The following is a 25557-nucleotide window of genomic DNA, read 5'->3' as shown; positions in this document are numbered from 1 at the left end:
ATGAACTATTAAAAGTAAGTCTCAAAGGCAAGGTAGTTTAGTGACAGTTATTACCCAGAAAAATGTCAGGTGAACAAGTATGTCTTTAGTTGATTTTTTTAAATATAACAGTATTGGGAAAGGAGTAGAGCAGGGGTCTCAAACTGCCAGCCCATGGGCCAGTTGCATCATACGGAAGCCGTGCCCACCCCAGCTTCGGCAATGCAAAAAAGTCGCGATACGTCGCGACACATCACGTGATGCGACATGTTTGACACCCGTGGAGTAGAGCAACCATCAATCAATCAATCAAGTTTCCCCTGGGAGTTTGATACCTTGGGAGCTGCCACTGAAAGAGTATATTCTAAGAGCACCATACTACTAGCCAGCTCTACTAATGTGATTATGAGCAACTCCATGTTTTAAGACCAATTGATCTTGGAAATCCATGTGTTACATTGGCATTCAAAATTTGCTCCTTTCATATGGCTAAATAAGAGATGGACTGTGGGTAGGTGGGTGGATAAGCAGGAAAACACTAACAGATCTCATTGATAATCATCACATAGTCAATGTTGTGTTTGTCAAATGTTGTGCCTTATAACTTTCATTATTACTAATCATGTCTGCTTTCAACCATAGATACTTGCTGGTTCCTCACACAACCATGCCTCTATCCATACCCAAAGTCTCTGTACTGACTTTATGCTACATCTTGTTGATTAGGAATAAGTTAACAGAAGATAGTTTAGGTTCTCATAGGACACTGTACTCAGAGGACCTGGAGAAGCAACAGGGAAAAGTCTTAACACATCTAGGAAGAAGGAGATTGGAAATGAAGGTTATAGATGCCAGGTTAGATATACTCAGACAGCTCTAGAGTTAGTTGAAGGTGGCATGCTAGTTTTAATCTGGAGAAGGGATGGCTTGAGATCCTAAGATGAGTGCCAGTCATCTTACTCAGATGGAAATTGCCTATAAGTTCTATACCAGTGGTGGCGAACCTATGGCATGGGTGCCAGAGGTGGCACTCGGAGCACTGTCTGTGGGCACATGTGCCGTTGCCACAAGCCTTGCCTCCCCCCGTGACCCCCTCCTCTCCAGCAGCCCCCCTGAAGGAGAGTCGCCCTCGAGCGTGACCCACATAAAGCAGTGCAGCCAAGGACATGGCAGCCAGGCAGTGTAGACAAGATTCTGCCCTCACACCCCATCATGCAGTTGATGCTGCAGGGCGCGGGCAGAGGGTGTGGCCGCCATAGCGCTGCTGGGCTGCCTGGGTGATCTGCGGCGGGCCCTGGAGGCGGTGAGTGGTCCTGTGGGCAGGCGGGGCAGGGGATGGGGGGGCAGAGCAGGGGCTGGGCAGAGGGGTGGAGCAGGGGTGGGGCCAGTTTTTGGGCACTCAGTCTCTAAAAGGTTTGCCATCACTGTTCTATACCCTCTTTTCCTAACACCACATAGAGTAATTTTACTATTTAACCACACAGAGAGATGCAAACATGCTTGAGTACACACATATCTTAAGTTCAAATCATAACATGCGAAGATATGCATGCTTGGAATGGTTTCAAGCTAAATGTTAACTGAAAAAAAAACCTCTATCGATTCCTATACTTTACAGGATGGGGGAGAACTACTCTCTGTGGAATGTAAAGTGATTAAGGGGGTATAAAGATTTTGCATAGTTGGAAACTGGAAACTAGGAAACTGAAATTGCTTTTCACTCTCTTTTAAGGTAAAAGAAAAAAAGCTGGAATACTGGGTGGTATTGTCAGTTTGAATTCCTTTTAATATTGGGTGTACACCCTGTGACAAACATATTGGCTAAAACTTTGAGGACTGAAATTTGGGGATGTTAGCATTTTGCCTATGTGGATGTATAAATTTACTCCTGTATGCTCAGAACTCCCTACATATTGCCAATGGGATATGAATGAATGTAGACTAAATAAAAAACAGCTCAACTACTATATTAATATGGAGTCCTCTTTAATAGTGATCTACCTGCCTCTCCTATTTCATAACCTTTCTCCTTTGTTGCCTGAGCAGACATATCCAGAAAGCTGGTATCTGTGGGTAGGAGTGTGTGTGTGTGTGTGTGTGTATGCACATGTGCAATTTCCTTGCTTACAGGTAATAACATCTATTTGCTGACCTTCTGCATTTTCCCACATTTTCTTGTATCCTTTTCTATGCAAAAAATATCATTTAAGAGGAAAATAGTCCATAAACAAAAGCCATTTAACTGAAAATAAAGTAAATAGACTTGAGTCTTGCTCAGTGGTACAATCCTCCTATCTTTCAATAGTTGTCTGAAAGCAGTTTCAACGGAAAAGGCATCAGTTTCCTTCTGCTATTCTGCAATGAGCTGACATTAGGTTGGACTAAATATATAGCAGTTTTGTCAAAGAAATATTTTGATGGATACTTTAGAATCATCAATTATTTTTATCACCTTAATATTGGATCTGTGCTATTCTCAGTCATATGAGATGCGTCTTCAATAGGAGAAAATGTTCAGGTATTTATTTGCTCCTTTGATGCAGAAACAAAACATCTGAGAGAAAAATGTAAATTATTTGTATCCTGCTTTGATGATTTTTACAAATAGCTCCAGGTGGCGAACATATTCAACACTTCTTTCTCTTCCTCTTTTCCCCACAGCAACAACTCTGTGAGGTATATTGGGCTGAGAGAGAGAGAGAGAGTGACTGGCCTAAAGTCACCCAGCTGGCTTTCATGGCTAAGATGGGACTTGAACTCAGGATCTGCCACTTTCTAACCTGGTGCTTTAACTTGCCCCAGGGCTAAATTACAGGTAGTCCTCGACTTACAACTCCAATTGAGACCAAAATTTCTGTTGCTAAGTGAAACATTTGTTAAATGAATTTTGCCCCATTTTACGACCTTCCTTGCTACAGTTGTTAAGTGAATAATTGCAGTTGTTAATTTAGTAATACAGTTGTTGACTTTGCTTGTCAGAAGGTCATAAAAGGTGATCACATGACCCTGGGACACTGCAACCATCATAAATATGAATCAGTTGCCAAGCATATGAATTTTGATCACGTAACCATGGGGAGGCTGCAATGGTCATAAGTGTGAAAAATGGTCAGAAGTCACTTTTTTCAGAGCCATTGTAATTTCGAACAGTCACTAAATGAATTGTTGTAAGCCGAGGATTATTAGAAAAGCAATAAGAAAGTATATTTGGTTTTCTGATTCTCTTATCAGTTCTGTTTCACATCAGTAGGATATATCTTTTGTAGTATAAGCAGCTTCTGAATGTGTATTCAGAATAGGTTTGATTTTTCTTTTAAAATCCTGTTTGTTCAAATGCATGAATGCATGTTATGTGTGCAAATATAAAACAGATATATTGCAAACAGATATATTTATTTCAAACTCTTAGTATGTGCTTTATGTTGGAAATGAGAACACTTTCACTAAGGAAGCATATTTTTTTTCTTTCTTTTGAATGAAAGACATGTGTTACAATATACTGTTGGGCCTAGAAAGAATAAATAAAATCCACTTGCCGTTGTTTTCAAGAGAAAAATATTGCATTTCAAAAAAAGACATAATATCAAAACATATGTCTGCATGAACGTAATCTCTTCCATCAGATTTAGTAATCTAGAAATCAATTTCCTAAAAAGAAAGGTTGTTTGTTTTTATATTGTGTATATACCCTTCCTTACTATATTCACAGAATATATTATACTATTTTATTATTATACTATATTATTATTATTATACTATTATTATATTATACTATGCTATCAGGCTATTGACTTTGTCATGATGGAAGAGATGAATCAACCCCAACCTTTCTGCATAACTCATCTTATTTCTGAGGCTTACATGGAAAGTTGCTTCAAATATTTCATGTTATTCAATGGAAGTTTCTAAAACCCTTTACCAAAGTAAGTGCCTTGGTTATCAAGTGAAAAGGGACCCACCAAGATTGGCTGCTCTTGTTCTTCACAGATATGTTGACAGAAACTAGTCCTACTGGAATTACACAAAGTATTTGCCACTATTTTGCAAATTACACAAAGTATTCGCCATTACTTTGCAAACAAAGTAATGAAGTGTGTGCTAGTGGGCTGCCTATCACAATTATAGGCATGGATGTGTGTGAAATTATTCAAAATGTTTCAGCATCCTATGAATAAATATGAAGCACTGGCAGCAGATATTGGTGATTATGTGAATACTAGGAACTGTTTTTCATCTTGAGCCAAATCAGAATAGGTTATAGGTGTACTGACTTTGCCTTTATGATAACCAAAGTATAATCAAGATGGACAGACTTTTCTTATTTCTTTTACAAGCCCCTTGCTTCTAATCTAAGGTCACAGCCAGAAGGCAACATTACTGTATGTTGAATAATGTTTCTAAATGTGAATAAGCAAGGTTCTGCAGTGCTAGGATAACAGCAAAAGTTCGTCTTAAGCAGCCAGTCTTTAAGTCAAGAATTATCTTGTTCATTCCAATTATCAGTGCTTGCTGACCAGATCACTGTAGAAGTCTAGAAAGTTCTCAAGTATCTTGGCCAACCAAATCAGCAAAAATACCATGAGGGAACTCTGAAGAAGTATCTACAGGCTTAGAGGATGTTTGCAATAACTCCAATATTTCTGCCAAGTTCTGCCACCTATAGGAGGGCAAATATATGTAGCATTGAGTTGTTGTTACACTTATTGAAAGAGAGCTTATTTGAGTCCAACAGGTTTCTCCTGAGTTATGCCAGTACAAAGAACACACTGGAGGAGAAGGAAGTAGCGTACTTATACAGGCTTCTAATCGTTTTGCACCAGTGAATTCCACAATAGGCTCAGGTCTCAGCAGCCTTTATTTGCATTTTGAGATGCTGTATGCTGTATTGCAAGAATTACTTTGAATGGAAATTGTATTCCTTGCAGCTGAGCTATTTTTGAAGTTGATCTGAAAATTTCTGTTAGTGCAAAATTCAACTTCCTGAATGTTTCTGGGTAGGAGAAACATAACATATGCATTAAAAGGCTTAACACAGTGGTTCTCAACCTGTGGGTCGGGACCCCATTTGTGGTCGATCGACCATTTCACAGGGGTCGCCAAGCAAGGCTGTCCGCCAATTTTTTTCTCCGCCATTTTTTTTGTCCGCCATTTTTTCCCCCTTTTCCGGCAGGTGCCTTACCTCCCTTGGGCTGGGCCAGCTGGTGGTCGGCCTGCTCCGTCTCTGCCACTTGCCAGCTACGCCTCGGCCGGTGCAGGAGGCGGAACCACGCATGTGTGGCACTCCCGGGCAGGGAAAGTCCTCAACTTACGACCGGTTGGGTAGTCCTCGACTTACGACCGGTTTAGTCCTCGACTTACGACCGGTTTAGTCCTCGACTTACAACCGGTTGGGGTCACGACATTAAAAAGGTTGAGAACCACTGGCTTAACATAATGGGGAATCAAATTATTGGAAGGACTGCCTTTAACCGTACCGTTTAACATCAGGAATGGGATGCTATTTGAAATACCAGCTTTTAAGAAATCTTAAATAATTATTTATTCATGCAACCTTCTCCTTATTTACGAAATTTTATGTGCTTGCATGTATGTATTTAAATTGGTTGATTGATTAACTCTTAGTTTTATTAAGCTTGTTCTGATATTGAGGTTGAGGTTGAGGATGAAGATGATAAAGGTGATGATGACAATATGGGATTTTGTTTTTCTAAGTTGTATTGATAGAATTTTCTTCTAAAAGACATCTTAAAAATCAGATGGGGAAGTACTGTAGGTAGACTTTTCTTCAGAGTTTTCTTTCAGTGAAGAAAAACATACGATTATATATCCTCAGGGTAGGTACCTAAATGTTACTAGACTACTTTCTGCCTAAGCCCATTGCCCTGCACCCACTTAGAAAGTACTTCTGAGGACTTAGGACCTTTTAAACTAGGATGCAATATTATGTGGAAAGCCAGAGTTGGAAGGAGATACTCTTCCAGTGTGTACATAGTGCTTTCTTTCTTTAGACATAGCACCCATTTTATTTGTTTATTTAAATGTATATAGCTGTATATCTTTGCAAAGCAAAGTGTATGATCCACATGCCTGCTGCATCACAGAAATGTCCTCACTAGCGGAAATTTTAAAAAAGTGCCTTGAAAGTTTTGAAAAATATTTTCCTCAAAGCTTAGTTTAGAGATCAGCATTTTATGGACAGCAGACCTAAGCAGAAAGTTATTTTTATAGCCCTTGTAAAGATTTGCCCTTGATGATGGACAAAAGTGTTCAAACAGCATTAGGAAACATTCTGACATGGAATCATTGTGCACGTAGCATTTTTCACTTCGTCATCTTTTAAAGATGCTTTTACAGTGCCACGACTAAATCGTTGGAATATGCATTTATTCATTTAATTCACAGAAGTACATGATGCCTTAGTCACAAAACCAACCAATGGCATTATACTTCAATCCAGTAATGATTAAAGCATAATAACTTCATATATTCCCAAAAGATAAAAATATAATAAACAACCAAAAAATTTATCCAGTCATATATGCTAAAGAAAACCTATTCATAATAATATCACCACACTGCACGGGGCATCCAATCCTCAGTCTTCCTTAAAGATGGTGAATCCAGGAGGACCCTCAAGCAGGGGAGTGCCTGCTCATGAAAAAATATAATATTGCCAGCCTCACTAATTATAGGTTCAATTATATGGAATTCAACTGGTTTAGAACTCTATATGGATAATTCTTGGCATTAGCTCTTTATTTATTCATTTGATTTAGGTGGCACCTGACTCCAGACCTAATGTGGATGATGCACAGTACAATGAACAAGATAAAAATAGAGTATACTGTAAATAAAAAAACAAAATACTTTTTTTAAAAAAATCAAACAAGGTCACTCAAACATATACATACACAACAAAGGGCTTTAGCCACCAATAGCAATAACAATAGCACTTAGACTTATATACTGCTTCATAGTGTTTTATAGCACTATCTAAGAGTCAGCATACTGCTCCCAACAACCTGGATCCTCATTTTACTGACCTCAGAAGGATGGAAGGCTGAGTCAACTTTGAGCCTCTCAGGATTGAACTCCTAGTAGTAGGAAGGCAGCCTGCAATGCTGCATTCTAACCACTGCACCACCACAGCTCCTCAAGGCCTGGGAGAACAATTACGGTAGGTATGCATTTGGGTCAATATAAAAAGGGGGGGAAACGACATTGCTGTATACTATAGGCCACCCAACCAAACACAGGAAATAGATGAACTTTTTGCTAGTCAGCTAACTAAGGTATGTAGGAAGCACACCATAATAGTAATGGGGGACTTTAACTACCCTGACATCAACTGGGAGACAAACTCTGCACCAAGTGGAAGATCAAACAGATTCCTGACAAACCTAGCAGACAACTTTGTCTCCCAAAAAGTAGAGAAGGGAACTAGGGGATTAGCCATTCTGGATCTAATTCTCACTACAGAGATGAAATGATAGAAGGTGTTGAAGCCATAGGAACCTTGGGAGGAAGTGATCATGCAATATTGGAATTCAACATTATGGAAGCACAAGCAATAGAACACAGTCAAACTAGAGTCTTGGACGTCAAGAGAGCTAATTTCAATAAACTTAGAGAGGGTTTGGAAAGGATTTCATGGATGAGAATCCTCCAGGGGAAAACAACTCAAGAAGCTTGGAAAATTTTGAAAAGTGAGATAATAAAAGCCCAGTCTAGCACAATACCAACAAAGAGGAAAAATAACAGCTCTCAAAAGAAACCAGCATGGCTGCATAAAGAACTCTCTGATAAATTGAAAGATAAAAAGGACAAGTATAGAAAGTGGAAAGAGGGACACATAACTAAGTCAGAATATCAGCAAATAGCCCGAGCCTGCAAAGATGAAGTGAGGAAAGCTAAGGCTCAGAATGAACTAAGGCTTACGACCAAAGTCAAAAATAACAAAAAAAAAACCTTCTTTCAACGTGTAAAAAACAAGAAAAAAGTAATAATAATAATGGTAAAGTTGGAAGGGACCTTGGAGGTCATCTAGTCCAACCCCCTGCTCAGGCAAGAAACCTTATACCATTTCGGACAAATGGCTGTCCAGTTTCTTCTTAAAAACTTCCAGTGTTGGAGCATTCACCACTTCTGGAGGCAGGTTGTTCCACTGGTTAATTGTTCTAACTGTCAGGAAGTTTCTCCTTAGTTCTAGGTTGCTTCTCTCTTTGGTTAGTTTCCACCCGTTGCTTCTTGTCCTGCCTTCAGGCGCTTTGGAAAATAGTTTGACTTCCTCTTCTTTATGGCAGCCCCTGAGATATTGGAACACTGCTATCATGTCCCCCCTCGTCCTTCTCTTTGTTAAACTAGACATACCCAATTCCAGCAACCGTTCCTTATATGCTTTAGCCTCGATTGGTCCATTAGTGGGTGAAAGTGGCAAGAAGGTGACAAGCAACAGGGAGAAAGCAGAACTATTTAACTCGTTTTTCGCATCTGTCTTTACACAAAGGGAAAAACAGACCAACCTATCAAAAATAGTGCCATAAAAAACAGAATAGAAACACAAGTTAAGATAGGCAAGAAAATGGTAAGTGAGCACCTGTCCAGCCTAGACAAGTTCAAATCACCAGGACCAGATGGATTACATCCCAAGTTTCTCAAGGAACTGGCAGATGTGATCTCAGAACCACTGAACTATATTTTTCAAAGATCCTGGAGCACTGGGGAACTACCAGAGGACTGGAAAAGAGCTGATGTAGTTCCCATCTTCAAAAAAGGAAAAAAAATGGATCCAGGAAATTACAGACCCAGCAGCCTGACCTCAATACCTGGGAAGATTCTGGAAAAGATAATCAAACAACGAATCAGCGAACACCTACGGGCAAACAAAGTCATTACTAAAAGCCAATACGGGTTTGTCAAAAACAGATCATGCCAGACAAATCTTATTGCATTCTTTGACCAAGTGACAAAATTAGTGGACCAGAGGAATGCTGTGAATATAATTTACTTGGACTTCAGTAAGGCATTTGATAAAGTAGATCACAACCTACTACTTGATAAGATAGAAAAATGCTGGTTAGACACCATCACCACCAGATGGATCCATAGCTGGCTGACCGGCCGTACTCACCATGTGGTCCTCAATGGAATCGCATCTACATGGAGGGAAGTGTGAAGTGGGGTGCCCCAGGGCTCTGTTCTGGGCCCAGTGCTCTTCAACATCTTCATCAATGATTTGGAGGAGGGGATAGATGGGGAACTCATCAAATTTGCAGGCGACACCAAGCTGGCAGGAATAGCCAACACTCTAGAAGACAGGCTTAGGATACAGGAGGATCTGGACAGACTTGAACACTGGGCGCTATCTAACAAAATTAAAGGTTCTACATTTAGGCAAGAAAAACCAAATGTACAGGTATAGTATGGGGGGTACCTTGCTCAATAGTAGTAAATGTGAGAGGGATCTCGGAGTCCTAGTGGACAATCATTTAAATATGAGCCAGCAGTGTGCTGCAGCTGCCAAAAAAGCCAACACAGTGCTAGGCTGCATTAACAGAGGGATAGAATCAAGATCACGTGAAGTATTAATACCACTTTACAATGCCTTGGTAAGGCCACACTTGGAATACTGCATCCAGTTTTGGTCACCACNTTATTATTATTATTATTATTATTATTATTATTATTATTATTATTATTATTATTATTATTATTATTATTATTATTATTATTATTATTATTATTATTGCCTTCCCAAATGTCATAAGGACAGGACCTCCCAGATCTCAGGTGGAACCTCATTCCAGAGGGCAGGAATTCAGTATCACTAATAGCTATGCCTTGTATTGCAAGACTGATTTCATTTTGTTTTCTTGCCCCTATTATTTTTTGGAGAATATCCCATATTTGCTACTGAACTTCCAGGATTGTACCTCCCTCTGCTTTCGTAGCTCCCATGCAAAATCAGCATCACCTTGACACTTAGTATGAAAGAATTTTGACCCTGGATAAGTATAAAAACATCCCAGAAAACATGCAAAAAGTGTCTTAGACTTATGTCGACAGCCTAATAACAGGCACCCCTTGGTGAAAGATAGAAAACAGGATTGTGTGGAACACTGTTACTTTAAATGGAATCAATAAAAAAACACAGCATGATTCATTTCTGATTTTGATGTTTTCAACTTGTCTTTGTGGATGTGGTTCTCCATCTGTTCACGCAATTGTCTGGGAGATCAATTGCATGGAGAAAGCTTTTACTTAGTGTTTACTAGAAACAGCTGCAGCCTGTATTGAGCCGGACATTTGTTCTATTATATGTAGGATCCTGAAGTGTATCTTTATAATTTATGGCTTTCATTCTGAAGTTAAAATTTTACCACAACAGGCAGGAAGAAGGGAAGTCTCCGGACAAAAGCTCTCTGTAAGGGAGAGTTACAGGAAGCAGGTGATACATAAGGGCAGTAGCTACACAAAGTTGCATCTTATCCCCCTTTTTTAAATTGCAAGAATATTTTTACCTGATAAGAAATAGCATCCCATGTGGTGACACAATAGAATTTGATTTACAAATTAAAGGAAAAGGAGCAATCAGTGCATCACTCTAACTCCTTGTTGTATTGGGTAATTTCTGCTTAGACAAGAGATTGAAGAATGTAATATTACTCAGTTCCAGCGGATTTTGAATGATGTGGATTATCTACCTCCATTTTATTATGGCTTCATGACTGGTTTAAAGACAGAGACTGGTTTGACCTCCTTTGTGGATGTTCTACTCTAGGAAATGAACCTGCTGTTGATTCCATTGGATTCCTATGTAACTTCTGATGCCATTAATCATAATTACTTTCTGGATCACCATCCATCCATACAATTGCCTCATAATACCATTGTGAAATCTGTTCTTTACCTGTGAAAACTTTGGGTATGGTGTCTCACCTATATGGGTGAACTGATACAAGCAACATTTGTCTCATGAGTACATTAACTCTATAATGTTAATTATAGAATATTATAGAAATATTCAGAAAATTTAGCCTGTTCAGAATATTGAAGGCAGACTATTAATTATATGGTATTGTTTTTCTATAAGAGCCAATTTGGTGCAGTAGTTAAGACCATAGGTTAGAAACTAGGATATAATGATTTCTAGTCCCACTTTAGGCACAAAGCCATTGGGTCTCTCTCTCATTGTCTAGAAAGAAGGTAGTGGTAAATCACTTCTGAAATTTATTTGTATTTATTTTTTATTTATCTATTAAATGTATATGTTCCAATCTTCCCAACAGGGAGACTCTGAGTTACTGAAATTTTGCCACATAGTCACTAACAGTTAATACTGAGTGGAATGCAGGAAAAAAAATGTTTTCTTATACATCACAATAGTAGAATAGGTGTGTGTGTGTGTGTGTGTGTGTGTGTGTGTGTATAATATTAAAATGTGTATGGTTAATACTACTAAAATGTGAAACTAGCTGAAAGAAATACTGGTGCCTAATCCAGTGATAAAGATATAAATTCAAGCATATTTACTCATGTGAATGAAGACCTTGCATTAAAAATCCAAATAGTCTGAAGCAATCAATTATGTCATCATGAAATATTTGTAATCCACAAGTATATCATGAGCTGTTTTTAAAAATGAATACGTTTAATGGTGGCTTTTTAATAAAGAGGATGATTAAAATATCTTATTAAAAAGACTAGAATAATTGCAATAATTAATCAAAATAAAGAATATGGATGGAAAAATAGAAGAAATTGAGAATATTTATACATAAAAACCCAATTCAATATGTTCCCCAGGCACAAATGAAATTCAGCAGCAAATATTTAAATAACAGCAAGTTATTTCGTGGTATCCGTAGCAGAACATCCAGATTCAGCCATAGTTTCATTCCATACAGCATTAACCTTGTGAACTCTCAAGCTTCCTCCTTCTGTTATATATTCAAGATGGTCAGTATTTAATATTTATTTGCTACAGGGGTGTGGGTCTATACATATGTTGTTCATAGTATGTTTAGGTGTGTGTCATGTATGTGTTTCACTTTGAGAGCGGGCAACTAAATTTCATTTTTGATGTGTGCCATTGTGCCCACAGTAAAAAAAATGACAATAAAGGTTATCTTATCTTATCTTATCTTATCTTATCTTATCTTATCTTATCTTATCTTATCTTATCTTATCTTATCTTATCTTATCTTATCTTATCTTATCTTATCTTATCTTATCTTAAAGTAAAATAAATGAAATAGATACATTAAGCTATTGATGCACTTAACTTAGTTATTTGAACCACTGACGTTCCCCCCCCCCCATTTTGAAAGTCAAGAATCCAGATCTCTCTTCCTCTAGTGAGATCATATAATCTTTGCTAAACTGCCTATAATCCTTAACTTCCAATAATAGTAATAATAGGGCTTATGGCTGCAAAAATGTTTTCTAGCTCTACACTTGGTGAACAATCACAGAATCTATCACTACATTATAGCTGACACATAATTAAATAATGCATGTCCAGATTGTCAACAATAAGGTTTTTCATATTCTCAAAACTAATATGTACAGCTGCTAACCAAATCACTATTTCCTTACAAAAGTTCCCAGAGGATTCAATAACAGATGCATAGTGTATTGAGTTTTGCATGCCAAGAGATAAGAGCCAAAAAAGGGAACTAACATTTGCACAGCTTTTGGAAGAGATGCTTGTAAAACTATTAACAAATGACCAGGAGCAAATTTCATTTCCGATGAACAAGGTAATGTGCCCCCAAAAGCCAGGTTTAGTAATTCTTTGCCTAAATGTACACATTGTCTGTATTAAATATTAAGTCTGTCGAACTGATAATAGCTATACATCAAGTACTTGTTCCCTGGCTGTTCTTTTGGAATATTTCCAAGCATGATAACAGCATCTAAATAAGAATAAGAAGGGATTTCAGGCCTAAGAAGTAAATGACAAGCTTAAAAGACAATATATCAAAAGAGAGAAATCTGAAGCCTCCCAAGCCAGTTTGGGAGCACTGAAACCTCAATTACGATTCTCTGAGAGTTTTAAAAGTTGTTACTGAGGCATTTTTTAAAGTATCAGAAGTGGAGATTTACTGAATGCATATTTAGAAAGTAATCTTATTAAATATATTTAATCTATATAAATAAAAATGTAAATGTTCATTTGTTCAAAATCTTAAATTTCCGAAAGTTCTTCACCGATTGCTTTGAAATTTTGACACAATGTTGTATTCGAATATGCGCGTGTTTTTATATACCTATATTATATAGATGTCACACCTGTGACAGGTAAAACATGATATATTACAAATGTGCGCTTTCTCTTTTCTTTCTTTTCCATTTAACCAGACTGAGCCACAGCAACGCGTGGCTGGGTACAGCTATTTTAAATAAATGTCAATGAAATCTTCCAAATTTAGTTTTGGTCTTAGGAAAAGCTGTTGCTTATATTAGATGCTTATACAATTCCATAGACTTATAGAATAATCTATAAATGAGTGTAATAAATATCAGTAAATGTGTATCTATATCACAGGTTTGATTCAATAGTATAAGAGCAAGATTCAAGCAGCTAGATTTTATGGACAAATATGGATGATTCCAGCAAATGCCATATTTTGAGAGAACGTATTTGTGGAGCATTAGAAATGGAAGACATTGCATTTCTATATTTGATTGTTAATTATATGCTTCAGAAGGGGCTCGTTGTTTAGAGACACTACTTGAAAGAACCATATATTTTAATAAAAGATTATCTTATTTCCCTCAGGACATAAATATACTGTATATGTAGTAACTAGAATTTTTAAGTTTATAGTCAGGGCTGTCCACCAGAGAACACATTGTATAGAACACATTGGGGCTGTGTGCAAAGATAATGAATTCAACTACACCAGGCATGTCAAACTCACGACGTCACATGACGTCGCGTGACATATCACGACTTTTTCCCATTGCCGGAAATGGGGTGGGCACGGTTTTGGTGCGATGCATCCGGTCCACGGGCCAGTGGTTTGACATGCCTGAGCTACACACACACTTTGAAATTTAGTATTCATATTATTATACATCCTTGTTTTCTATTTTATCTTGCACTCTTTTATTTTACCCTTTTATCTTTATTTTATTTGACCATACTGTAATTATTTCCATTTTTATCTCTCTGTAGCCTATTTTATCTTATCGCACTGTATCATTTTATTAAATTTTATTGTGGCTGATGCTCATGCTTTGATAGGGTCAACTGACTGATCAATAAAGTATTATCATTGTTATATTATGGTTGGTTGCATAGTCAGGCAGTAGTTTAGACTGGATTTGCATTTTTATTCACCTACAGAGTCCTTCCCAAGGACCTGGGAGAGGCAGATGTTTATGCTTGATGGTATTAAAAGTATGGTCACAGGGTGTACGATGTTCCAAGTAAAGCTGCCTTTGGCAATTGACTGATGGTGGTTTTGTTAATGCTGAGGGTATTCTAGTGGTGTTCCAAATGTTTTGCAATTGTACCCAAGGCGCCTATCACTATTCATACCATCTTTGCTTTCTTGCCACAGTGATTCTACTTCTATTTGCAGATCTGTGTATTTTGTGATTTTCTCCAGTTCTTTCTCTTCTATTCTGCAGTCTCCAGGTACTGTCATGCCCACTCTCCAAATTTTCTTTAAATATTATTTAAAATAAGGACTTGAAAGCCAGACTTCTTTAGATAAACTTTGGATAAACTTTTCCAAAGCTTTTCAACTTTGGACCTGACTTCCTATACATATGTTCCTTATGATTCCCCAACTAACCGTTGGACTAGTACAAGAGTAGTCTTCACTCTGATTCCTAGAACCTGGATTTTTTTTCAGTGTGGAATTTTGACTTCTGAAATAAACATGTTTTCTTTCCTGAGTTTTTGCATTCTTGCATTTCAATTGCTGCCATAGGACAATTTTATGAGACACGTGGCAGGATCCCTCTTTCAGCATTGTAGCTTGTATTTCTTATTGGGAACACATGCAATTATCTCAGCCACTTAAGCAAAAGAGACTGCTCCATTTTTTTTATTGCTGGTTATCAGGGCTTATATTAAGACTGGAGGAGGTGGCTTGATTTCCTTTTGACCAATGGCATCAGGGTGAGATATAGTCTTGTACATGAATGGATCTATTTAGTTTAACAAAATTTAACTCTGTTAAGGTAGTTCACTGGGTCGGAATAGAACAGAATAACAGAGTTGGAAGGGACCTTGGAGGTCTTCTAGCCCAACCACTTGCTCAAGCAGAAAATCCTATATCATTTCAGACAAATGGTTGCCCAATCTCTTCTCAAAATCTCCAGTGTTGGAGCAGCCACAATTACTAGAGGCAAGTTTTTCCACTGATTAATTGTTCTGTTAAATAAAACCTTCTTGGGTGTTTTCACAACTGAATTCCTCATGTCAGTATGTCATTGGCATAATGTCAAAATAAAGCTCTGTAGATATTACAGGAAAACACCTGTATAAAAAGGAGAATTATCACATAATAAAATTTGAAATTATGACAAAGACTGATAAATTCAAAGAGTCATGAAAATCAGCTAATATAGGTAATGTAGAAATTGCTGAGTCAGAATTAGCATCACTTCTGTATCCTTTGCTATATCTAGTGTTTTACTTGATTTGTACTGTTTATAGAGCTAAACCTAACTACTCAAGAAAATAACATCTGCTACCATAATTACATGCACTTGCTGATTACACTGACTTGGCTTTTCAACAAATACTGGCAAAAGGCCTCATCCTTTTACAATAATTACAGTTAGCCTTTTGGGCAAGACATCCTATATAACTTGTAAATTGCTGCATAATCGAATCAATGATTTTCAACCAATGTCCTCTTTATAAATGTCTGTCTTATAATGAAATTTTCCTGCAAGAGATCAGCTGTTTGCACCTACAATTTTTTTCCAAATTCTATTTTGGCTTTTGTCAGGAATGTCCCAACCTGGTTAAATTGCTAGAACTTTCTAGCAAAGCCAAAGTTTTTTTAAAATATATATATATGCACCAATTAGTTTCTAATACCTGATATGGATTAACCCAATCTCCTGCAGGTACAGTATATACTCCATCTTCCATTCTCTATGAAACTGGGGGAAGTCAGCTCCCCAGAGAAGGAAATATTAAAAGGGCAGAAAAATATATTTCCTCAAAAGTATTTTAAAAAGCAGAAACCAACTTTGCCCCCAAGCCTCTGTCCCAAGCAGGAGCCAGCCCTATACAAATGCAGATGTAAAACTATCAGAAAGTTTGTCAAGACAAAAAGACTTAAAATCTGCATACCTCACCCAAACTCTAGGAGTCATTAGCCCCATCACCAGGGAAGCAGGATATGATAATAGGATTAAACCACAGATATCAAGGCCTAGAAAAACACTCAGAGATAGCCTCAAGGTTGATGCCACAGGATCAGGAAACTATTCCAAACAGGGTTAGAGAGGGTATAAAAACCTACTACCCATGTGCTCAGCCCCTTCTTCCCTCTGCTCTTTCTTGCAAGAACTATCTTTCTGCCTCTTCAATAAACTGTAACCTTCTTCCCAAAGCAGTCGCCATGTTGCTTATTTATTCCCGGCTTGGATGAACCAAGATGAAGACTTTGCTTCTGGCAAAACCTAAGAAAGAATAGACTAAAGATAAGGATTGCTAATTGTTATTATCCTGGGCTTTGATTGACGGAGCAGGTGCAGGAAGCTGCACTGAGATCCGGGCAGATCACGTGGCCTGCCCGGGCCAGACAGGCTGTCTCCGAGTTACTGAGCATGTGTTTGAGCGGGAAAATACGTTGCATTCATTGGCTGACAACGCCCAAGGGTGAGTGTATAAAAAGGGACGGAGCCATTTTTTAGAGAGTTCTGTTTAGCTGCAAATAAAGAAGTACCTGTTTGTTACTCTGCCTCGTTCAATGCCTACCAACGCGAGAAACAGAACACTAATCTGTTTGTTCAAGGCTGAAGCTTGCAAACTTCACATTGTGTGACAGGAATGAGCTGCTAAACTAGATAAGGGACTCTCTGCTGAGGCACTCTGGAACTACAGCTGTTTTACTTTGCTATTCAATAAAGGCACTGGCTTCACCATATACATTATTTACTGTTGCTCTGTCACTTCTTCAGTACATTTATTTATGTTATTTATGTACAGGATTTATATATTGCTCCAGTCTGCTGACTCTGGGCAGTGTTAAACTCCTGATACTTAATTGGGATTAGAATGATCCAATCAGAGTCCCTGACTAAAAATATTAATGATAATAAAAAGAAATCTAGTCTCTTAACCAAGAAGCAATTGCAATAATCCAACCCCTTACAATTATTTCAAATAAACTCCACTTTCTCCTTAATCTTCTCAATTTCCCAATCCTTCATTTTGATGCCACCATGCCAACAGTTCCCTCCCATCAGTCAGGCCCATTGATTTGCACCTTTTACAATCCAAATAGCCTCTTTAATTTCTAACATTTCCCTCTCACTCAATCACAAACATGTCTCCCTGTGCCATTGGGGGGTCAGATCCCATTGTGCCCAAATTAGATATGGGGAAAATAGCATAATATGAACTTTGAGATTCTTCTGTCACAACCCCAAAATTGTTAAGGTTAGAATTCATTTGTTGAGAATTAATTCATATACCGTACATCTTTCTGCCGTGCTTATTGGCTTTTTTTACTGATAAACATAGCATTTTGTATGGGTTGGGATCCATTATATTCTTAGTATAAAAGTTCTATATTTTGTTTACTCAGAGGACAAATTGATAATTAAACATTAAAACTTTATTTAACAATAACTCTAATGAACAGCTAGTATATGGTATGAGTTGTTTCATTTTAAAAAATATACCAGCGAATCTGTACTGTTATGATTAATTGTAAATTGAATAGTAAATAGTACATTTGTCATAGGCAATTTGCACAGTTTCACAATTTCCCCTTCTTTATATAAATTTCCCCTCCTTACATACACTTGCTATTGTCTTTTCTTATTTTGATCCTATCCAGCATTTAATTGCCATCCTTTTTATTGATTTTTTAGAGTTTTCTTAGCTTTATAGATGAGAATTAGCCAGTTAATTCTCAACTCTCATTCTGAAGTGACAAACAGGCAGCCATGCTAAAATACAATCTATTAGTCCTTGAACTTGAAGAATAGTAGGTCAGCTCATATTACACCTTAGTCCTTGTTGCCAGTGACTTTTCTGTCTCAGTGATGAGACCATCAAATGATTCTGTCCTTCTTGTTTTAATATGGGACAACAAGGACAGCAATCACTTTAGCCTTGTTCTCCTACCAAATATTGCCTGCCTTGAGGAAGAAAACTCAAACCCCTATCACTTTTCTTAATTGTGATAAGGCAATATTTTGTGTCTCATGGGTCTTTTAAAAGTGGGTTGTCCTAACAACAGGTCATGGGTTGGACCTCTGCAAATTCCAGCCCTGATCATGTCATCAACTACACCAGGGGTTCTCAACCTTGGCAACTTTAAGACTTGTGGACTTCAACTCCCAGAATTCCTCAGCCAGCTTTGCTGGCTGAGGAATTCTGGGAGTTGAAGTCCACAAGTCTTAAAGTTGCCAAGGTTGAGAACCCCTGAACTACACAGAGCCATGATGATGGAGTGGTTAGAATGCAGTACTGCAGGCTACTTCTGCTGGATGCTGGCTGCCTGCAGTTCGGCAGTTCAATTCTCACCAGCCCAAGGTTGACTCAGCCTTCCATCCTTTTGATGTTGGTAAAATGAAGATCCAGATTGTCAGGGGCAATACGCTGGCTCCGTAAACCACTTAGAGAGAGCTGTAGAGCACTGTGAAGTGGTATATAAGTCTAAGTGCTATTGCTGTCATTGATTAAGCCCCTCGATTGTATCCACATCAAAAAAATTTCAAGAGAAGAAAATATTTTAAAAGCTAAAGTCAGTTTTAGGCTGCCTCAGCTATGGACCAGGACTTAGACAAGCAATAGCAGTCAGCTTTTAGAGGTAGTCAAGACAAGACGCACCAACTACAAGCACAACCACATTACCTTTATTATAAGGATACACTAACAAAGTAGTGCAAGTCTGAAAATACATCTCTCCCCCCTCACCTTTACAGTCCTAGAAACTAGGGAGGATCCCTTCTGAGACATTTGTCATGCTTCCATTGCTTCTGTAGGGTAAGCGGTCTCTTTTCTGATCTGCTGTTGGCCCCATCTCTAATGGACATTCTAATAGACCATTACAATATCATGAAGACATGTTATTAAGGTATGATTATATGGACAGCCCAGAGTCCGATGATGTGAATCTGGCCACTTAGAGAGAAAAGAATTTCAATACAAAGTCTGGACCTGAAGCAAATAAGATTTCCCTTAAACCAACCTAGTAGTGGAGATGATTATCAGACCTGTGTGTGCACCTTCCATTCATACTCTTGTGATAGTATCCTTAATTTCAATCTACTAATAAGAGACATCTCATAAAAGAAATATTGGGCTACTCCTCAATATCTGCATTGTGTCTTGGCAATCATCCATTCTCTTGCCATTACTTCTATAATGATTTTTAAGATAAGATATTGATAATAAATTGATTATATTTGATGCTTATATTTTCTTGTAGCAGCAGAGTCATAAATAAGAGCAGGATCAGATTTGTGAGTGTGAAGTTTGTTAGTGTGTAAGATTTTCAGTGCATGATTTTTCTTGCGATCCCATGAGCAGTCATAATTTGGTACAGCAGAAAACTAAATGAGCCTTTTTAAAAGGACAGGTCACTGTGACTCTAGATGTAAACTGTGCCAAATAAAGCAAAATACATGGTGGTGAATTTGGATTGTCATCCAGAACATAAGCCACTGAAGTGTGTGACTGACCTAATTAAAGAGATTGCAAATTGTGTCCTGACAATGTCATACAAAAGTGGTTACTAGGGCATGTTTATGCCATAGTTGGGGATGAAGATGAGTCCTAAAAGGACCTTTCATTGCATCCTAATTCAAAAGATTCGTTTTCTGACTTGGGATTTAGAGCTACGAAATGTCACATTTTAATCAAAAAGTCTCTTCTCTTGTTTTGCTGTGGTCTTTCAGTAAGAAGTGCTTTACATTATTTTCTATGTATTCTACATGCATGGGCAAAAAGTATGTCTGCCTTTTCTAAAATGTTATAAAATATTTCTAAAATGTGAATTCTGTATAGACAGACATTACAGCAGATAACGAGAAGAAAAGATCATCAAGTAGTAATGCCTTGTGATGTGCTGTCTGCGTGAGAGACAACAATGGACACTGCCTTTGACTAATAAAACCAGCATGGTTTTTAAAGTTGGATGACTGTCTTTTATTCTCTTTTTACAAAATTTGTTCCTGTAGACAGTTTTGTTTTAAAGAATTATATTCCCTTTTTGTTTCTGCTATTTTCACTGAGGCATGGTGGCTCAAAAGCTTAATGACTCTGGAGAAGGTCTGTATCCTAGTCATTCAAGTCCTAGCACCGCATAATGGAGTGAGCTCCCATTACTTACCTCAGCTTCTGCCAACCTAGCAGTCTGAAAGCCTGTTACATACAAGTAGATAAATAGGTACTACTTCAGTGGGGAGAAAAATGGCACTTCAAGTGGTAGTATGAATTCAACTATTGCCGGACCTGCCCGAATGCAAGGTGACATTGGTGATGAGAAAAATGGCATCAAACCTTCTGAGTGTGGAGCTAGCTTGCCCCCCGTGTTGCATTCTGGATAGTGTGCAAGTGTGAACTGAGCAATCAGCAGCAGCCAAACAATTACTTTGTATTAACACTGTAGTATCCTGGCTAATGTAAATCACCATACACTAAATAAATAAATCTGTTATTCTGCTAACAGAATGATTCTGATCAAGGCTTTTACCCCCATCTTGATACATTGTTCTTTAACAAATGTGCTGAGCTTCCAGGATTATGAATATTTGTAATAAGGTTTTTTTTTTCCTATTCTTGCTATATAACAAAAATGAAACATAGTTGGAGAGGGGAGAATGACCTTAGGAATTTCAAGAATGTAACCAAAATTATCCTACATTTTTAAGTCCCATTTTCCCCCTTAATTAATGCTCTCTTAATTCCTCTACTCCCATAGATATTTGGAAAATTTATACAGTATTATTCTGAAATATTCTGATAGTGCAGTAATATATACGATAAAAGCTGAACAAAACACTGACAATTTAACATCATAACTATCAATCTGTCCATCAATCAAGACCTCTGATAACTGCCTTCATACTGTGAGGTTTGCCACCTATGGAGGAAAAGTAGATAATTAAAAGCAATTGACAGTCAAAAGGACTTATATTAAATCATATTAAATCACAGAGTTGAAATTCAGTCATAATAATAATAATGCTTTCATTTCTGAGATTTGCAGTCAGTGCTATGAGTTTGCAATCTAGACCACAGAAATCCTGAAGGTAAGCATCAACCTAATTGTATCTTCATCTAACAAATTTGTGAAGAGCAGATACAGTATTCTTCAGTGCTTTCAGTGAAAGCAACAAGGTAGAGCAGGTTTGCCTCAATTGGCCAATTTGTGGTCTAAAAGCATGGTTGCTCTGCATGAGTATGGTGCTTTTCTTGAGTGATGAAAAGCAACACAGATCCTCTGCTTCTCAGAAGGCTCAGAAAGGTGCCTCAGTTATAACTCCATTGAGAAATTAAAAGGTCCTTCTCTTCAAGAGTGAGGAAAACTTTCAAAAGGGGGTGCAAATTGATGGACCCCCAATGGAGACTCACCATTTCATGTGTCTNACAAATTAATGACATCTTGAATATTCAATTTGTGGACAGGATTCCACATAACCATTGTCAGTTAACACTTTTGATTGTGAACACTCTAACACTACCTACATGTTCAATCACTCAAGTGACACCTTCATTGCTAGTCTTAGAGTAGATCCACATTTTTCACACACCTAGAGCCACTCTCACTCAAACATCAGCTCTATTTGCTCAAATAATTATGAAAGGCCGCCAGATGTCCAAAGCTCTGGCTGGCATTGAACCTTCTACACTGTATGTTCCATGTTCCCTTTCTACTTGGGAAACGTTGTTTGTCAACTGTGAACAACTTCAGTTTGCACTTGCAGACTGGGTTGGCACTGTCTCTTGTCATCCACCCCCGGATCCCCGCTTGCAACTTCTCAAAACTTTACCTTTTGCTTGGCAATCACCTTTTTCGACCTCATCCTATTCCAGATGCCATCACAGTGTTTGCTGATGGCAGTAAAAAATATGGCCCAAAGAGTAGAACTTTTTGCTTCTATCTTGGCTTTTCAACACTTTTCTGACGAACCTTTTAACCTCATCCTGGACAGTCTGTATGTCACTCAAATTGTTAGCTCTCTCTATGAGTCATATTTGGCTCCCTCCTTTGATGCTGAATTGCTATCTTTGTTTTTCAAACTGCAGGGGAGGCAACTCCTATTTTACAACAATGCCCTACCTGCAGCCACCAAGGTCACTCTCTTCCGATGAGGGTTAACCCCAGAGGAACAGTGGCCTGTCAACTTTGACAAATGGATGTTACTCAATATCCATCCTTTGCTCCATGGAAATTTTTGCATGTCTCAGTGGATACCTTCTCAGGCTTCATCATGGCCACCCCTCAAAGGGGAGAAGCCACTAAACATGTAATCAATCATTATATTCGGACCTTTGCATCGCTGGGATGTCCCAAAGAACTAAAAACAGATAATGGCCCCGCCTACACCAGTGCTGCATTTGCAGACTTCTGCAGGTGGTGGAACATTACTCATAAATTTGGAATTCCATAAAAACAGCCCTTGACCGGTACATCAGACAACAGGGGAAAAATGCCCCTGGTCTCCCAGCAGTGCAAGACATCCTCAATCTTTGTCTCTATACTTTGAATTTTTTAAACTTAACTGGCAACCCACCCACCTCTGCAGCAGAGAGGCATTTTTCTTTTCCCTCCCTTTCTCTCTTCCCTGCCCACAGGTTTGGTTCAACTCCCTGATCCTACCTGGAAAGGGCCCGTTGATCTCATCACTTGGGGAAGAGGCTACGCAGCAGTCCAACTGCCTGAAAAAGTCTTGTGGGTCCCTGGTCGCTGCGTCCGGCCCTACTTTGCACCACCTCCTGTCACGCCATCCACAGAACAGCAGTAGATGTGTGATCACTGCATCTGCCAGTGCGGCTGTCAGTGCTGTTTTTGGTGCAACGCCTGTGCCCTGCAACATTATGCCTGCCCTGGGGTGCAAGATTTTTGTATTGACCACATCGATCCTGATTACATCCCTGAATATGACATCTACTACCCTGAAGAGGGAATCACAGAACTCTGACTCATCAGCCGTAACTCCCCCAAGGCCTGGGGAGGAACTCCACAGATGGCTAGACACCCCCCTTCAATCTACCAGAGGGGTGTGACACCGTATCCGGCCTCAGATCAAACAAGCTGCCCCCCCAGTTGAAGGAAACTGCTCACCATGTCTTAAAGTCACCAAAGAAGACACCAAAATTACCAACACCTTGGTTTATTTTTCATCCTAATCATAACCAATGAAACTGTCCCTACGATGAAACATTTAGCTTCTCAAAGTGTCAAATCCAGAACCTATATTATGCAAAACCGCCTAGCTTTAGATTATTTGTTAGAAAAAGAAAGGGGGGTATGTGGGAAATTGGGTATGTGGGAAATTTAATTTGTCAAATTGTTGTATTGAAATTGATGACTCAGGCAATGTGATCGCTGAAGTCAGTGAAAAAATGGTCCGCNTACTTATTGACTGCACATGTAACCAATCATGTAACAAGCATGTACTTCCTCATATAAGCCAATAAATGAGGAACTCAGAACTCTCTCTGGGTCACTCATCCCGAGGAGATTCCTGCGTGTGTCTTCTTTTCTGGCTTGTCGTTGCTTGCCAGGACTCATGGGTGGCCCACCTTGATTGTGGCAAACCACAAAAGCCACAAATGGTGACCCCGACGTGATTTCTGCGGAAGTCGTTGCTTACCCAGAGATGCGTCTCGGACCCCCCTTACCCATTCGCCTGAGGGAGGCTGTGCACATTCGTCCCATCTGAAACACGACTGGATACTCGTGAGTATGGGGGGAAAGTTCTCTCAACAACAGGTCGCGCACCTGAAGGAACTGAGGGAACTAACCGAATCTTCTAAAATTTTTTTGCTTCAAACAGGGGTAAATCACTCCCTCGATTGAAAAGCAATGATCTAATTGGCCTTCTGACATACATTTGGCAACACTTTCCATCGTACCCAGAAAAGGGGAGTTTTAAATTAATTCCATGGACAAAATTCCCTACACCCCCACACAGAAAATATTAGAGAAACTATCTTGAAGTAGAAACAACAATAAGGGGAATTTTCAGAGTAAATTTAAAGACATAAATTAACTTAAAATGCACTCCTCTGCAATGCATTTTGAACAAATAGGAATGTTTTGAAACTTTTCTGTAATCTGTTAAGTTTAACCCTGTCAGACAATGTCTGATGGTGCTGTGTGTTAATATGTATTGTATTTTGTTCATATATATATGTGTGTGTGTACATGTGTGGCCACCCAGAATATTATGCTTGGACTTGGAATGGTGAGAAAAATAGGAGATGAAAGGGCCCTATAAAACCATGTTTGGTTGAAATCAGCTCTTGATTTTTCTCGCTTTTTGCAGGACAAGTTATACGTTTCAATAAATGTTGTTTTAACAGTATTTCTGTATTTATGCTTGTCTGTATTGTTCTGTGTTATTTTTAAGACCAAAAGAGGGTCAAAACCCTCTCTGATAACAATAATGTTAAAAGGCCTGGTTTAAGAATGCATGGTTTGCCTGGAGAAAGTTTGAAATGAAATATTTGTATGTGGAATTATTTATGAAAACAGTTAGAATGGAAGTGAATGAGTTCATTTGCTGATATATAAGTGTGTGTTAGCCCTCAAACCCTACCCCCCACCCATTTTCTCCCAGGCTGTGAAAGAAATAATGAATGATAGATTTTGTTATTGTAAAAGTAATTGAAAAGTAATAGTAAAAGTTTCCAATCAAGGAGAGAAAACTATTCTTTGGCACAACTAGCCACAAAATGGAAGCTTTGCAAAACAACAACCCGTTTCCTGCTTCTCTTCCTCTCCAGCAATGCCCCACCCGGCCGGAAATTGTTTCAACTGTGGTACACCCAGCCATTTTTAATCACAATGCCGCCCCCCCCTGGGGGAGGGGCCTATTAAGGACAGTTTATTCAGTCAACCAAACCAAAGACAATTTATCCAAAATGTAAAAAAGGAGTTTTTAATCAGTGTCGTTCAATTTATAGCAATTGTTAGGCATCTTCTTTGCCTACACATTTGCTCAGTCCATTATTTGATTTAGTGACCAAAGGAAAACAACCTGAAAATTTTCATTGTAGTTCCATCTGGAGCACTTGCCACAGTGGAACAAATTAATGACATCTTGAATATTCAATTTGTGGACAGGATTCCACATAACCATTGTCAGTTAACACTTTTGATTGTGAACACTCTAACACTACCTACATGTTCAATC

This window comes from Protobothrops mucrosquamatus, unplaced genomic scaffold, assembly GCF_001527695.2.
Source record: "Protobothrops mucrosquamatus isolate PMUCROS unplaced genomic scaffold, P.Mucros_1.0 scaffold_222, whole genome shotgun sequence".
NCBI classification, from domain to species: Eukaryota; Metazoa; Chordata; class Lepidosauria; order Squamata; family Viperidae; genus Protobothrops; species Protobothrops mucrosquamatus.
Note: the sequence above shows the minus strand (reverse complement) of the source record.